Here is a 16362-nt window from a genome sequence, read left to right as displayed (position 1 = left end):
AAGAATTAAACCTGCCTTATTATTTGATGTGGAGCTTAAAGAATATGGATTTTAATATATAGAGGGATTCTAGAAATGTTTATAGGGATTTATATCACCACAATTTAGTAAAAGTCCTTTTTGAACCACACTTGAAGTCTATTGGTGATAATTGGCAAGACTTTTTAGTAAGGAATCATTTCATAGAAGTTTTACAAGAAGAGGAGCGACCAAAAACCAATAAAAGTTGACATAGGGTTTCTTATAACCCTAACCCTGAATCTACCATAGAAGAAGAAGAGGGTTTAATAATTAATGAATTAGAAGAAATGAAAATTCCACTGGGTGAAATAGAAGATGATGCTCCACTTAGTCGGTTTTTGGAGAAATTTAAGCAGAAGAATAATAAATAAAATATTAGAAAGAAATCCATTAAAAATTCAAAGAAACTAGAAACAATAGAAGAGATGGAGACAAAAAATAAGAACCAAAAGAAAGAGCAGAAACAAGGAAACAAAAGGAAAATTATGCAAGAAACAATGGAGTTGAAATCAAAGTGAAGAAGGAGTAAACATATTTCCAAGAATTTAAGTGAGCAGACATGACGAGATCTCCTGAAGACTGTTAATGTTTATGAGGAAGATCATGTGGATACAGGAGCCGCAACAGAATATTCAGCAAGAAACACTCCAAAGATTGACCTTGTTCAACAAGAAATCTATGTTTACTTGGAGACCCTAAAGCGAAGAATGCAAAAGAAGGTAAATTCTCCTTTGGAAATTGAATTTTATAAAGAGATTTTACATGATGATGTTCCCAATACCAATTCAAATAATTATACTAATTCTCAAGAAGAACAAGAAGTTGTTAATATTTTGAAACAAGAAATCCATGAATTAGAAGTATTAAACAGACATATAAAAGAAGAGAATGAAGTTATCAAGGTACATAATGAAATCTTGAAAGCTCATAATGATACTATGTTGTAGAGAATGTGTTATTGGTAAAAAAATAACCAAAAATTTAAATCAAACAACAGGATTCTCAAACAAGATCAAGGGGTTGGAGGGGGGAATCTTAATAAGGAAACCTAGATGGTCACTTTATATTCAGAGCAAAGGAACATCAACCAGCTTGGATGTCTTAGTCCAAGCCTCACAAACAGTTCATTGATAGAGTGTTTATTCAATTTTGAATTTTTGTGCATGAGGACATGCAACATCCTCAACGTGGGGGAATGTTGGATCCTTGAATTGTCCTCAATTTTGACATCTCTTTCCTTTCTTTCACCCATCCCATACTTTTTTTTGATACATTTATAGGTTATAAGTTCATTTGGAACATCCTAAGCTACAACATAAGGTATCAATCATTTACAACTCATAATCTAGATTTTCCTTATGAAATTGACTAAAATATCATTATGACTACCCAAATTTGCAAATTCCATATCTAATCCATTTTTTTGTTGTTAAGTCCATAGTTAGACAGGTTCATGAGACTTTTAAGAAGAATAAGAGATGTGGATAGATTCCAAATGTTGATAATAAGGATATCCGCCTATCATGCTTATCTAGAGGATCATAAGGCTCGAGAATCTAGACGGATCAACGTTTATCTCTTTAGTTATTAAAGATTACAAACATTATAAATATTGCCTCGATATAGAAGACAAGGACAAATAAGAGGATTAAGTTTGTAATTGTTGAGATCCAAGTCTCTATTTTAGCAAACACAATCATTTTGTTCCAAACTTGAATTACGAATGCATTGGTGATTAATTTGATTTGAGTTTATACTCCCTTGCACTCAACAGGAGGGCCCCTTGAAGAGTCGTAAGCTAGCATAGTAATTTAATTTCGTTTATCTCTTAGAAGTGGTTTAAATTTTGTTTTAAATTATCTAGATATTTTATGATTAATAAATGCTCTATTTTTACTACTCATTGTTGCCTTGATTGTCATAGGTTGAGTGCTCGCCATTAAGATCAAAACACCAAAAACGTCTCTTTAATACCCCACCCCACATTTACTTGCTTTTATAAGCTCTCCGGGGTAAACATGAGCTGAGAGTTACTATGAATGACCCGATATCCAAGTTCCAATTATGGAAGTGGGGCCTACTACCTTTAATCTTTACTGCAACCTCCAGGAACACCAGATCACCCAAATGTTAAGCAACATCTACTGATCAACTTTTCTTGGACTAGAAATACCTTTTTGACTCACCTCATAGCCTAGTTGCACACATTCCAAGTCATCGATGTGTCCAAAATACTCCAGCCACACGTACAGGTTGTTCTCCCTGCAACTACAACCAAAATTTCTCAATTAAGGGACTGCAACCAAAAGCCATGTTCTAGATTTTCAAGGCTAGCTACAAGCCAACTATCCAGAATTGTCGAGAATCTTCTAGAACTATGTCATTAACTTGTAGGGGCCTTCATTTACATTTCTTAGCCTTATTCCTACTCAGACTTATCAAATACATGAAAATCATTTAGACAAACACTTGGTAGACAAGGTACCTATAGGTCATAAATGCATGAATTCATTAAGTTCATCAGAGAATCATCAAGAAGGATTGCTACCCTCTATTACTAGCTGCAATAACATGCATTAGCTCATGTATTCATATAAGATAACTAAGAACCTATCAAACCATGGAATGGATCGATAACTAGGGCACATCATATTATGAGAAATATACCATGCACGTAAACAATGTTTAACCACAATAAAATCAATAAGAATGAACATAATAACATATGAAAATGTCAACCAAGTTAGGGACTTCCACATACCACCCAACCATAGATTGGGTTGAACCAAATCTTTCTTTCATCCAACCACCCCCGTGCCATATTCCAAGCATGAATGTGGGCTCTCATGGGATAAACCAAAACAAAATCAACCAAGCGATCTAGAGGTTAAACCACCTTAGCCCTAAACCACAATGATTTCACCTAAACCAGTCCAGAAATCACCAAACCAACACAAGCTTAGATGCCTCGTAATTTCTTCACCATATCCAGAGGAATTTTCTTGTCTACACCCACCTATCAATGGCTTCCTAGAGAAAACCATATCCACCCCCAACCCTTGGGATTTTCCTGAGACCACCTCACCTAGATCCAAAATATTCTGGTAATCCAAAGCTCAACTAATAATGAATCCCAACACACCATGGTTATCTAGGAAATGGTTAGGCAAGGTTGTAAACAATACCAATCCAAGAAAATCCCATGACAATGACAGCGAAGTAATCATGTAAACCAAATTTATGAATCATACATTCAAATCCCAACAAGTAAATCACACTTGTAACCTATGACCTGTAAAATCTTCTTGTTGTAGTTGCTCTTCCAAAATTCTCCTTGTGCTCCCTTGGTTTCTTTTGCTTGTCCTTTGCTTGCTTACTCCCTCACTTGATCTCTCTTGGAGTATGATTTCTTCCTTAGCAAAACTAAAGTTGTTCAAACTGAAACTAATCAAAAAGTTGTCAACTATTTCTCAAATTCCTTTTTATCATTGATGTATGGTGTCTCTTCCTTTCCTTTTCCTTTATTTTCTCTTTAATTTCCCTTGCATGCATATTCTTATCTCTTCATATTCCTTTTCTCCTTTTTTCCTTTATTTCTAAAATTGATTACAATTTATTTCACTTTGCCTTTGCCAATGCCAATTTCCATAACCATTAATTAACCACAAGTGATGCCCACTTTAATGTTTTTCCCTCCATTCAGCTTGGAATACGTGTCCCATGACCTTATTTTATTTTTTCCTTTTTAATGTCCTTCAATTTACATGTAAAATCAACCCAAGGCTATTACAAACCCCTTCCCTTTGGGGGAACACCGTCGTCGGTGTTCTATGACACTTATGACCAGCAAACCATGGAAAAAAAACATATTGCTTATTGGATCTTTATAACACAACTCGTTGTAGTATTTATAATGACAAACTCATTTGTTTCAAACAACAAATAAAGAATGATATAATGCATGCATCTGATCAATCATCTCCGATATAGCTACATCGGGCCCAAAGTGCTTCCGTTGCACATTAACTTGCTCTATTGCTCAGTTCCAGAGCATGAGTTGTTTCCACTACAATATGTATTATGGCTCTGGATGGAACTCTTCCTCTAGTTCCACCTACAATATAGACCAATCAATCACATGATCAACATCTTTTACATATCTCTTAAGTAATGAAACATGGGAAAAATCGTGGATTTTGACCGATGGCGATAAAGAAAGTTTGTAGGCCATTGGTCCAATCCTCTCAAGGATCTCAAAAGGCCCACAATATTGAGGTGCCAACTTGGCACATGACCCAATCCTCAAGGAGCTCCTCTTGGGCTTGATGCGCAAGTACACATGCTCCCCAACCTGAAACTCCTTGAATGTTCTATGTTGATCTGCATAACTCTTCTACATGTCCTTTATTACCTTTAAATTTCTTCTGATATCTTGTATCTCCTACTCCATCTATTCCAACATATCTTGTCCAATAAACATCGTGTTCACTAAATCACTCCAATTGATAGGAGTATTAAAACTCTGCCTATAGAGAGCCTCAAATGGACTCATCTTCAAGGATTCCTGATACCCATTATTATAAGCAAACTCCACCAGTGGAAGATACTCCTCCCACTTCCTTTGTTGATGCATGACATACATCCTCAACATATCCTCAAGGATGTACTTAACCCTTTATGTATGTCCATATGTTTGCAGAGGATAATTTGTATTGAAGGCTAACTCTATCGCAAAGCCTCCAAACAACTCCTTCCAAAACCTGGAAGTGAACTTAGCGTCTTTGTCTGATATAATCTTCTTGGGAACTCCACGCAACCTCATTATCTCCCCAATGAAGACTTGAGCCACTTCATTAGTTGAATTTGTAGACTTCACCTTAATGAAGTGAGCTACCTTACTCAACATGTTAATCACAACCATGATGGAATCATTCTACCTTGATGTCATAGGAAACCTTGTAATGAATTCCATGGAAATGACCTCCCATTTCCATTCTAGAATCAGAAAAGGCAGCAACAAACCAGATGGATGATTGCATTCAACTTTCACCAGTTGATAGTTTTTTAGTCAATTTAGTGTCCTAAATTGCTTGCATAAATTATCAACTGAGGTTTGTAAGCTGATGAAGTGTGGTGCACTATATGTGCTTAGTTAACCTTTTTCTTACTTCGTTGTTTTGTATTTTATGTTGTTTTTGGGGGGTTTCTGTTCTTTGATGTCTAAGAATGTACAACCTGAAACTATGAGAAAATTTAAGTGAATCTAATGAATTTTAAAGGAAATGAAATGTTCCTAAGTTAATCTAATTTCCTAAAAATGGACCAAGAACTATTGGCTAGTTAGAACCTAATAAAAAAAACAGAGCATCTATCTTATCTTATCATTAGTCTTAATCCATGGATCTAATTCTTAAAACCAAGAATGAAATTGATGTAGAAGGTAACTCAGTAATTACATTCATTAAACATTCAACCATTCAATTTTGGAATATGATTAAATAAATCTCCTTGAAATGACTATTGGGAATATCAGTGATGCAACTAAGTGAGGATGTGAAAGCAAAAGGGTAAAAGCATGTAAAACTAACTGTAGACAACTAATGTATTTTTTACTTTCTCCAACATTCAAATGTGAAGCATTACCCTCTTGAAGTGTTGTGCAAGAAATCAATTATACCTTAGTTCCTAAGTTCCTAAGAAAATAACAATGTACTTAGTAAATTCAATCACTGTATGAATTAGACATTTAACCATTTAGTTTAGGATCATCATCATCTTGAAATGGCTTTTTAAAACATCCATTAACACAGTTAATTGACAATTTTGTTCTAAGAAAATCAATGACAAAATAGTAAGAAAACTAAGCAATTGTTTATTCTTATTACTTCAATCTTAATTCGGTTTGGAAACAGAGTTGTTTTTCTCCATGAAATATCTTAGAAGAACAAGGTTGCATAGTTGTGATTTATCATTATGCTATTGGTTAAAAACTGAAATGAAATGTCATCCTAATTTAGAAAACACATTTTCTAAAAACATAGTAATGGAAATTGAACTAAAAACAACAAATGAAAAACCTCCTTCAGTGCAGGGGCCCTTTGCAACTGACGTGGTTGTAATTCTAGCTAGTTAAGGATGCACTTTAAATGATCATTGGCAACACAAAATTTGTATTATGAAAAAAATGAATTCTGGATACAGAATATCAGCAAAAATCCTGAACTTAACATGTAATTCCTTCTAACTTCTAACTTCCTCTCGGTTCCATGCAACCAATATTTAAAGGAAAATAACATAACTATTTATGAGATAAACTTGATACAGGTGGCTATTTTGAATTAAATTTAACATGATTGTTTATGAGATAAACTTGCTACATGTCGCTAATTCAAATTGCAATAGGACTGTTTAAAATTTTGATTAGCTACAGGTGGCTAATTCGAATTATATTTGCAACAAAACTATTAGACTCTTGATTAGCTACGAAAGAGAAAATCAAGAGTCCTACTGCTTTCGGATAATGTACTTTGACTCCATCTTTGACCATGACCTTAGGCTTGCTTTTCCGTCGATCTGGACCGAGTGAATAGGATAGAATCCATGTGGAGATGATTCTAGAAATGCCCATGTGGCCCAATTCTTCATTTGACACCTAGAACCTGCCAAACCATGAGAGTAGCTATGGAATCCACAGTTAGTTGCAGAATAGGCTGCGTTTTGTAGCTAATTTGCAAAAATCTATTCAAATAGAAAGAACATGAAAATATAATATGGCGATCATTTTAATGCTTTCCTTAAGACAAAACCTAACATTTATCATTGATTGGGTCTGTAATCTTATGAGAAAGTGAGGGAAAAAGGTGGGAACAAATGTCAAGGAGAGGGTAATTCTGAGGTTCGACATACCCCCACTTCAAAATCATTGCATGTCCTCATGCAATTTGCCAAAAATGTGATTTCTTCCTCCCTACTGCATTTGTTCAGACACCTCTTCTAGTACATCCAATTTCCTTCTTTTGTTCTTCTTTGAAGTGACTGTCATTCTGGGATTTTTCATAAGAAGCTTGTACTTAAGGTTAATGATTGCTCTGTTCAAAATCTTATTCTTTCTTTTCAATTTCCTATTTTTATTATACCATAGTCATAGATGCAGAAAGGTATTATCGTGAATTACCTTGTCCAATTTATTTTGTTCCTTCAAGGTCACATTCTCTTGTTTGATATGTCTGTTCAATGTCTCTAATTCATAAATTTCTTGTTTGAGAGCATCAATTAGAGGTTATTGTGGATTGACAAAAGGTTCTGGGTTCATTGAGGCACTTCTCTTCTCCAGTGATTCTATATAGTCATATATTTGTTGCTGCATTGGGTCTATGCCTGGAGATCTTCTGCTTGGGCTACCTTCAAAATGATGAACATGAGAATTTTGAGTACTGTGTGTAGAAAAGATGTTAACGGGAGATCGTTCTGGGGTTTCCTCGTCTAAATTTATAAACTTTGTCCCTTTTGATGATGTTTTCTTTACCAAACCTCGGAGTCTAGAGCTCCTTCTAAGTTGTGGAGGACTTACATTCTCCTCATTTGTGACCTTTTTCTCCTTTCTTATCTTCCCTCTTGCCTTGATTTGCTTCCTAATTTATGTCAGTTCTTCAGAGATTAACTTTTCATCATCTTTCTGCAATGAAGACTCAGGTCTATTTTCAATAGTTATACCAGTCTTATTTCTTCTACTTCTTCTAACATTATCTTCTTTAGGTGACTCTCATGCTTCTTGGAAATGGTTTCTAATAAGGAAATTCTCCCAGGTATCTCCTATGCTTTTTAAATGAAACTCAATCAATATCTTTATCAGCCCATGATGATACATGGTTGTATCTATGAATTGTATTCTCTTTTGCACATTTGAGGCCATCCTTCTTAAACTATTTAGCAGGAAGAAAGGAAGATTGATTTCTCCATTTTCTAAGAAATTCATCAGTAAACGGATATGGTAGACATACATGCAACCAAACCTCCCCTCACAAGTGATAAATTTCTATAAAACCAAGAGCATGTTCCTCCACTTACTTTTAAGAGCTGAAATGGGAATACCTTTTCTAAAACAGAGACATTCATACCTGGGTTTTTGAGTATTACTTTCCATGATTCATTGTGGAATTCCTTGTTCTTGAACCATGTTTCACCATGTGTTGGAATTTCTGTAGCCTCGGTCATGAATGATTCAGTCATTGCAAACTTGATATCTCCAATTTCTACCTCTGTGCCATCAAAAGATCGAGCAAAGGATTTTGTAATCTCCTTATGAAAACCATCAAATTTCTCGATGAATTTAAGCCATCAAGATTTCTGCAACATTTCTTTGAGCTATGGCTATCCTTCCATGTACTTTGCTCCTACCGCTTCTGATCTAACAATTAGCCCCATGTCTTCTACTACATAGAGTTCTCAACCTTCATAATTACCCTTCCTGGTTTTATGAAATGAATTGGCTGCAAATATGGTGAAAGGAATTGTGGGTTTGTATGAAATAAATAGATGGTAGGGATTCTGGAGAAACATAGACAAGTATGTCATGTAATAGTCATGACTGTTAATAATCAACGAGGGAGTTAATTATGGACTGTTATGTGATAAAATATGGAGGATGTGGCAGATATGTAGTATGATGGAGATTGCAATCAAATCAAATGATGATTCGTCAAGGAAACATATGAATATTCATATTATATATACTTTATGTTTTAACCTTACTATTTAAAATAATTTTTTGCACTTTACCTTTTAGAACTTAACCTTTTCATTTGCTGTTTTCTTTGGTGTTGATTCGTAGGTACCCTTTTAGCATATTGGTCTTCAAAACAAGATTCTTCAATTTCCTGCAATCATCATTTGTTTGTAAGCTATATAATTATGCCAGAGCTGCTGAATGAGATATGGTTGCAGAATCAAATTAGCTGTAGAATGGAATCAACTGTGAAACATGATAAAAAAAATGAAGTATGGCTATGGAACATGAATGTGAAATGAAATGGAAATGGAATATGACAGTGAAATGGAATGAAAGTGGAGTGAGATGGAATGAAACTGTAAAATAAAATGAAAATGGGGTGAGAATGAGACAGTAAAATGAAATGAATTTGCAGATTATGAACTGCAAATGAATGTAGCTTTATGTCACTACTTATTACAGAAAGGAAATGGAAAATATAGGATGTCAGAAATCTCTGATTTTCACCCTGTATTTTCTATATAAGTATGCCAATTAATGATTGGTTTTCATACTTATACATTTTATTATTATTATTATTATTATTATTATTATTTTATGTTTTTTTTTTATGATTTTTTTTATATTTTATATATACATATATACAGGAAAAATAAAAGCTAAGTTAGTGGAGAAGAAGAATTCTTCTTCACCAACTTCATTTCAGTGTTATCTTGGAAAATCTTGATAAAATCCTCTCTTGAAATTGGCTTATGATATATCTTCAATCGATGACCATTCACAAGAAGAGGTACCTTTCTTTCATCTATTGTCCTTATTCTCACTGCTCCATTATTAAAGACTTCTTCAATCTCATATGGCCCAAGCCAATGAGTCTGAAACTTTCCTTGAAAATATTTGAATTTTGAATCGAACAAAAGTGCCCAATCCCCTGCTTGAAACTTCTTCTCCTTGATATACTTATCATGCCATTTAGCCCTTTGCTGCTGGACTATACTGGTTCTTTGAACTGCATCTTGCCTAATTTCATCAAGCTCATTGAGTTGCTCCAATCTATGTTTTTGTGCTTCTGATAAATCCAGTCCCAATTGGACTGCCATCTTGAAGGTTCTGATTTGAAACTCTATAGGGAACATGACTTGCTTCCCACAAACAAGATCATAACGAGTATGTCTTGTTGTGTTCCTCCATGTAGTTCTGTAGGCCCATAAGGCTTCAGGAAGCCTTTCTGCCCAATCTCTTTTGTGTAGATGTACAATCTTAGTGAGAATTCATTCAATCACCTTATTGGTAGATTCAACTTGACCATTTGCTTGTGGATGATAAGGAGTAGACTTTCTATGTTTGATATTGTAATCTTCCACAAGCCTTTCCACCATTTTAGATGTAAATTGAGATCCCTTATCTGTCACAATTTCTCTTGGAACACCAAAATGAGTGAAGATGTCCTCAAAAAGAAAATTAACTACAGATTTTTCATTAGCAAAAGGTAATGCTTTAGCCTCTACCCATTTAGTGACATAATCAGTGCATACCAAAATATACTTCTTTTGTTTAGATGGAGGATAAATTGGTCCAACAAAATCCAAGGCCCTATTTTCAAAAGGTTTAATGAGTACCTGAGTTTGTAGTGGCATTTCATCTGAAAGAGCAGGTTTTCCTAGCCTTTGGCAACTATCACACCTTTTGACATATTCTTTGGCATCTCTGAAGATGGAGGGCCAATAATATCAAAAAAGAAGGATTTTATAGGCTATCCTCTTATTAGTAAAGTGTCCACCACAAGGTTCCTCATGACATGCCTTAAGAATTTAAGGCATTTCATCTTCTCGAACACATCTTTTAATCATGAGATTTGGACTTGTTTTATACAATTCATTAGTAATCCATGAGTAACTTGCACTTGTTTGAATGATTTTTCTTTTCTCCTTAGGAAACAAATGTGAAGGTAATTTTCATGTGACTAAGTAATTGGCAATATCTGCAAACCAAGGGGTCTGAGTAGTTACTGCAAAAAGATATTCATCAGGAAATTTATCTTCAACTGGAGTGTCATCTTTGATATTTTGAATTCTAGACAAGAAATTAGCAACTGTGTTTTGTTTTCCAGGTCTATCTAGAACAGTGATGTTGAATTCTTGCAGGAGTAATAACCATCTTGTAACTCTGCCATTAGTAATAGGTTTATTCATTAAGTACCTAATTGCAGAGTGATCTGTATGAACAAAGGTTTCATAACATGTTATGTAATGTCTGAACTTGTTGATAGCATGAACAACAACTAAGAATTCCTTTTCAGTTACAGTGTAATTTAACTCAGTGGGAGTCAAATTCTTGCTTGTGTAATAGATGGCATAGGGGATCAAATCTTTTTGTCCTAATATAGCTCCTAGAGTTGTATCTGAAGCATCTGTTGAAATGTGAAAAGGTAGTTTCCAATTTGGACCTCTTAAGATGGGTGCTTCAGAAATTTTTGCTTTTAAAGTCTCAAATGCCAACTGACAATCAGGATTCCAATTGAATTCACAATCTTTGGTGAGTAATTTGAAGAGTGGGGATGCTAGTTTAGTGAAATTTTCTATAAACCTTCTATAGTATCCTATGAATCCTAGAAAACTTCTAACATCCTTTTGACAACTTGGAATTGATAATTTAGAGATGACTTCAACTTTAGATTTATCAACTTTAATTCCATCTCCTGAAATGTGATGTCCTAAAACAATCCCTTCTGTACATATCATAAAACTTTTTTCATGACTTAGTGAAAGGTTTGCTTCCTTACATCTTTTAAGAACTTTTTCCAAATTTTCTAAAGCTTCTTCAAATGTATTCCCATAAACTGTAAAGTCATCCATATACACCTCTACACAATCATGTATTAGATCATAAAAAATTCCTAGTACTACTCTTTGGAATGTTGCAGGTGCATTGCACAATCCAAAAGGAAGTACTCGGTAGGCATAAGTTCCCCATGGACAGGTGAATGTGGTTTTATCTTGATCTTCAGGTGCTACCTGAATTTGATTGTAACCACTAAAACCATCCAAAAATGAGAAATACTTCTTACCTGCTAATGTATCTAACACTTGATCTATAAAGGGCAAAGGAAAATGATCTTTTAGGGTAGCTTTATTCAATTCTCGATAATCAATACATACCCTCCATTTACCATTATTTTTAGGCACAATCACTAGAGGAGAAACCCACTGGCTGTCTGAAATTGGGTAAATGAAGTTTACATTTAGCAATTTTTGCAACTCCTCTTTCATAATTTTCCTCAGATATGGATTCATCATTATTTGAGGTTGTCTGATAGGTTTACAATTTTCCTCAATGTATATGTGATGTCTACAAGTCTTAGGACTAATTCCTTTCATGTCAGTGTATTCCCATGCATATGCAGAAGAATGTTGTTGTAATGTTTTGATTAGCTTTTCATGTTGTAATTTTTCCAAGTTATTGTTTATGTTCAATGTTTTCCCTGGAAAGATTTCAACTGTAGAGCTACCAAATTCTTCCATAGAATAAAGAGACATCTGCCTAGATGACAAATATTCAATATTGGATTTTTCTTGAAATTGATCATGTTCATATTCTGGAGATGATTCAAAATTTTCCATTATATTTAAGATTTGACTATCTTCACTAATGGTTGAAATAGTAAAGAGAGGTTGAATATCATTTTCATCATCAATCCATTCTTTGTCATCTATCTCTGTGATTGTTCTTGCTGGAGGATATAGAGTGAATTTCTTAGTTGAGTTACCATCAAAGATATACATATCACCAGATCTACAGCTAATGAAAGCATCAATTGTAGCCAGCCAAGGTCTTCCTAATATAAGTGGATGTCCTCCTAGATTGTTCTTAGGGGTTAAGATCATAAAATCAACAGGGTACTCCCAAGAGTCTAAGGACACTGAAATATCTTATAACACATCATCTGGTTTGATTATAGATCTATCTGCCAATTGCAGTAATGTAAGTGTATAAAGAAGATTAGGAAGCTTGATCTGTTCCATGGTTTGTTTGCTCATGATGTTTATTGTTGCTCCTAAATCAATCTATGTATTCGGAATTTCAACTCTATTGATATGTGTTTTTACAACTGGACTTCCTGGATCTACATATTTTTGTATGGCAATTTTTCCCATCATTACATCTGCTATTTTTCCTACCAGCTGAATTCTTTTTAATTCTTTTGTTATTCTTCCTAGTTTCTTCATATCAACTCCTTTATTGTTTTAGCTAGAATTGGAATCTCCTTAATGGCTTGTAACAAAGGGATTTTGATACAGACATTTTTCAATTCATCTAGAAAATCATAATTAGGCAACATAATATGCTTTTCTACCCCTCTATCAACTTGTAATCTTTCAGGAAAAGGAGGTGTAGAAGTAGATACTGGTGGTTGCTCTATGATAGGAGTTGAGTTTATTGGTTCTTTCTGTTTTTCATTTTTAGTATTCTGGTTTTGAAGAGATGTTCCTTCAAAACTTTTATTTGGCTATAGAGAATCTTCCTCAAAATTGTCTTGTTCTTGAATAACTACAAAAGGCTTTTTCTTTTCTAATATCCTACCAAATCTTAGTTGGACATCATTGAGATCTAGAGGAGTGATCATATAAGTTGGAAATTGTTGTCCTTCCACCATATAGGTATTCTGAGGATTTTTATTGTTTGGGTTTGGTAATGGTTGGGCAGGTAATTGATTTGGTCTCTGTGGGAATGGCAGTGAAAGTTGAGGATTTTGGTTTTGAAGTTGGGGCTGTTGATTTTGTTGAGGAATTTGTTGGGGAGGATAGTTTGGATATGATGGAGGATATTGATAGTATTGAGAGAATCTTCCATAGGGATTTTTCATTCCTTGAGCCCAAGGTTGAGATTGAGATTGAGATTGAGGCCAAGGTTGCTGCCAAGAATTCCAATTTGGTGGGGGTTGAATATACATTTGGTTGTTAAAACCCTGGTTTTGTGGCCCCTGCCAAGGTCTTCTAGAGACAAAGCAAAGAGATTTTGTTGGATTTGAAATTGTTTCCTCTTGAAAAACAGCCTTAAGACCAGGAATTGAAGGACAACTCTTGGTCTCATGGTTTTCTGAACAAATCACACAAGTCTCTATGATTTTTTCATCCAAAGGGCATTCTCTTAAAGCATGTTTATTTATGAATTTGGGACAGAAAATAGCTAAAGCATCAGTCTCGGCTTTCTGATTGTTTTGTAGCTTAAGGGTGTCTATCTATTTACTAAGGCTCGTTAAAATATCTGTTTTAAATTCATCAAGCATGTTCCCAATTTCTGCCCTACTCACTGATCCAGTTGCAGATTTATTCACTCTAGCAAGAGAAGGATCTCTTGTACCTTTCCCAGTTTTGGATTTTCCTCTTGAGAGATGAACACATAATTCTCCAATGTCATTTAATGGGAGTTGAGAGATATCTCCCCTCCCCATCATGTTAAGGATGTCTATCCACTCATCTCTAATGCTTTTAATAAAAGAGCTTTTAAAGTATCTTGATCTACGTTATCCATTTTTTCTCTTTTTAAGTTATAGTTGAATCTTTCAATTAAATCCTCCAAATTTTCATCCTCTCTTTTCATCATTTTAAACACTTCATCTTTGTGATTGATAGGCATGCAATAATCCAAATACCTATCAAAAAATTCTCTCTTCCTGTCATTCCATGTTCTAAAGACTGAGTGATCAATCCCATGAACCATTTTAAAGCAACTCCTTTCAATGTTGAAGGAAACAATTTAAGTTTTTGAAAGTCTTGTAAATAATCATAAGTTGTGCACAAGACTTCAAATTCAAATAAAAAGGTTTCAGGATCTTCATTTTTTAATCCATGAAAATTTGGGAGGATAGAAGGTGAGATATTTTTCATTGTGGCATTTGTTTCTTCATCAACTATAGGGAATCCAAAAGAATTATCAACTTCCCTATTTCCTCTACCTTCTCCATTATTTCCTCTACCTCTTCCTCCTCCAAATAGTGCAAATTATCCATTCAGAACTCCCTCTCCTTCTTCTTCTCTTTCTGCCTTTATAGATTCTTCAGAGTTAATATAAAATTCAACCTACAAGGTGAATTGCTCTTCCTCTAGTTCCTCTATCAATGGTATGTGGAAGAAAGGTTCTACTTCTCCCTCTCCACTAGGAATTTCTAATTCTTCAACTAAAATATGTTCCCCTATAGAGGTGAAAAAGGCTACTCCTTCTGTTGGAGATCCAATATTTTCTTCCTCTAAGGCTGCCTCAGTAGATGAAGTAGGAGATCCTCTTAATTGGATTTCTGACCTTAGAACTTCAGGAAGTCTATGGCTAGTGAAATGTGGAATATGAGTTTGAGATGGAGGTGTATCTCTTCTTAGTCTTGGTGGAGTAAGTGGTGTTGTAGGAATTAAATTCCTGCCTCTAGCTATGAATCTACCCCTAGAGTCTCTTTCTCTACGCATATCATTTTTTAGATGTAAGAGATGAGGTTACCTAATTACACTTCCCCAGCAATAGCGCCAAAATGTTTAGTCAATTTAGTGTCCTAAATTTCTTGCATAAATTATCAACCGAGGTTTGTAAGCTGATGAAGTGTGGTGCACTATATGTGCTTAGTTAACCTTTTTCTTACTTCGTTGTTTTGTATTTTATGTTGTTTTTGGGGGTTTCTGTTCTTTGATGTCTAAGAATGTACAACCTGAAACTATGAGAAAATTTAAGTGAATCTAATGAATTTTAAAGGAAAGGAAATGTTCCTAAGTTAATCTAATTTCCTAAAAATGGACCAAGAACTATTGGCTAGTTAGAACCTAATAAAAAAAACAGATCATCTATCTTATCTTATCATTAATCTTAATCCATGGATCTAATTCTTAAAACCAAGAATGAAATTGATGCAGAACGTAACTCAGTAATTGCATTCATTAAACATTCAACCATTCAATTTTGGAATATGACTAAATCAATCTCCTTGAAATGATTAATGGGAATATCAGTTATGCAACTGAGTGAGGATCTAAAATAAAAAAGTTAAAAGCATGTAAAACTAATTGTAAACAACTAATGTATTTTTTACTTTCTCCAACATTCAAATGTGAAGCATTACCCTCTTGAAGTGTTGTGCAAGAAATCAATTATACCTTAGTTCCTAAGTTCCTAAGAAAATAACAATGTGCGGAGTAAATTCAATAACTGTATGAATTAGACATTTAACCATTTAGTTTAGGATCATCATCATCTTGAAATGGGTTTTGAAAACATCCATTAACACAGTTAATTGACAATTTTGTTCTAAGAAAATCAATGACAAAATAGTAAGAAAGCTAAGCAACTGTGTATTCTTATTGCTTCAATCTTAATTAATTTTGGAAATAGAGTCGTTTTTCTCCATGAAATATCTTAGAAGAACAAGGTTTCACAGTTGTGATTTATCATTATGCTATTGATTAAAAACTGAAATGAAATATCATCCTAATTTAGAAAACAGATTTGCTGAAAACAGAGTAATGGAAATTGAACTAAAAACAACAAATGAAAAACCTCCTTCAGTGCAAGGGCCCTCTGCAACTGACGTGGTTGGAATGCTAGCTAGTTAAGGATGCACTTTAAACGATCAT

This window comes from Pinus tabuliformis, chromosome 7, assembly GCF_031772625.1.
Source record: "Pinus tabuliformis cultivar Carrire ecotype Pingquan chromosome 7, CPIR1, whole genome shotgun sequence".
Classification (NCBI taxonomy): Eukaryota; Viridiplantae; Streptophyta; class Pinopsida; order Pinales; family Pinaceae; genus Pinus; species Pinus tabuliformis.
The sequence above is the reverse complement of the archived record's forward strand: the minus strand, read 5'-3'. Positions refer to the sequence as shown.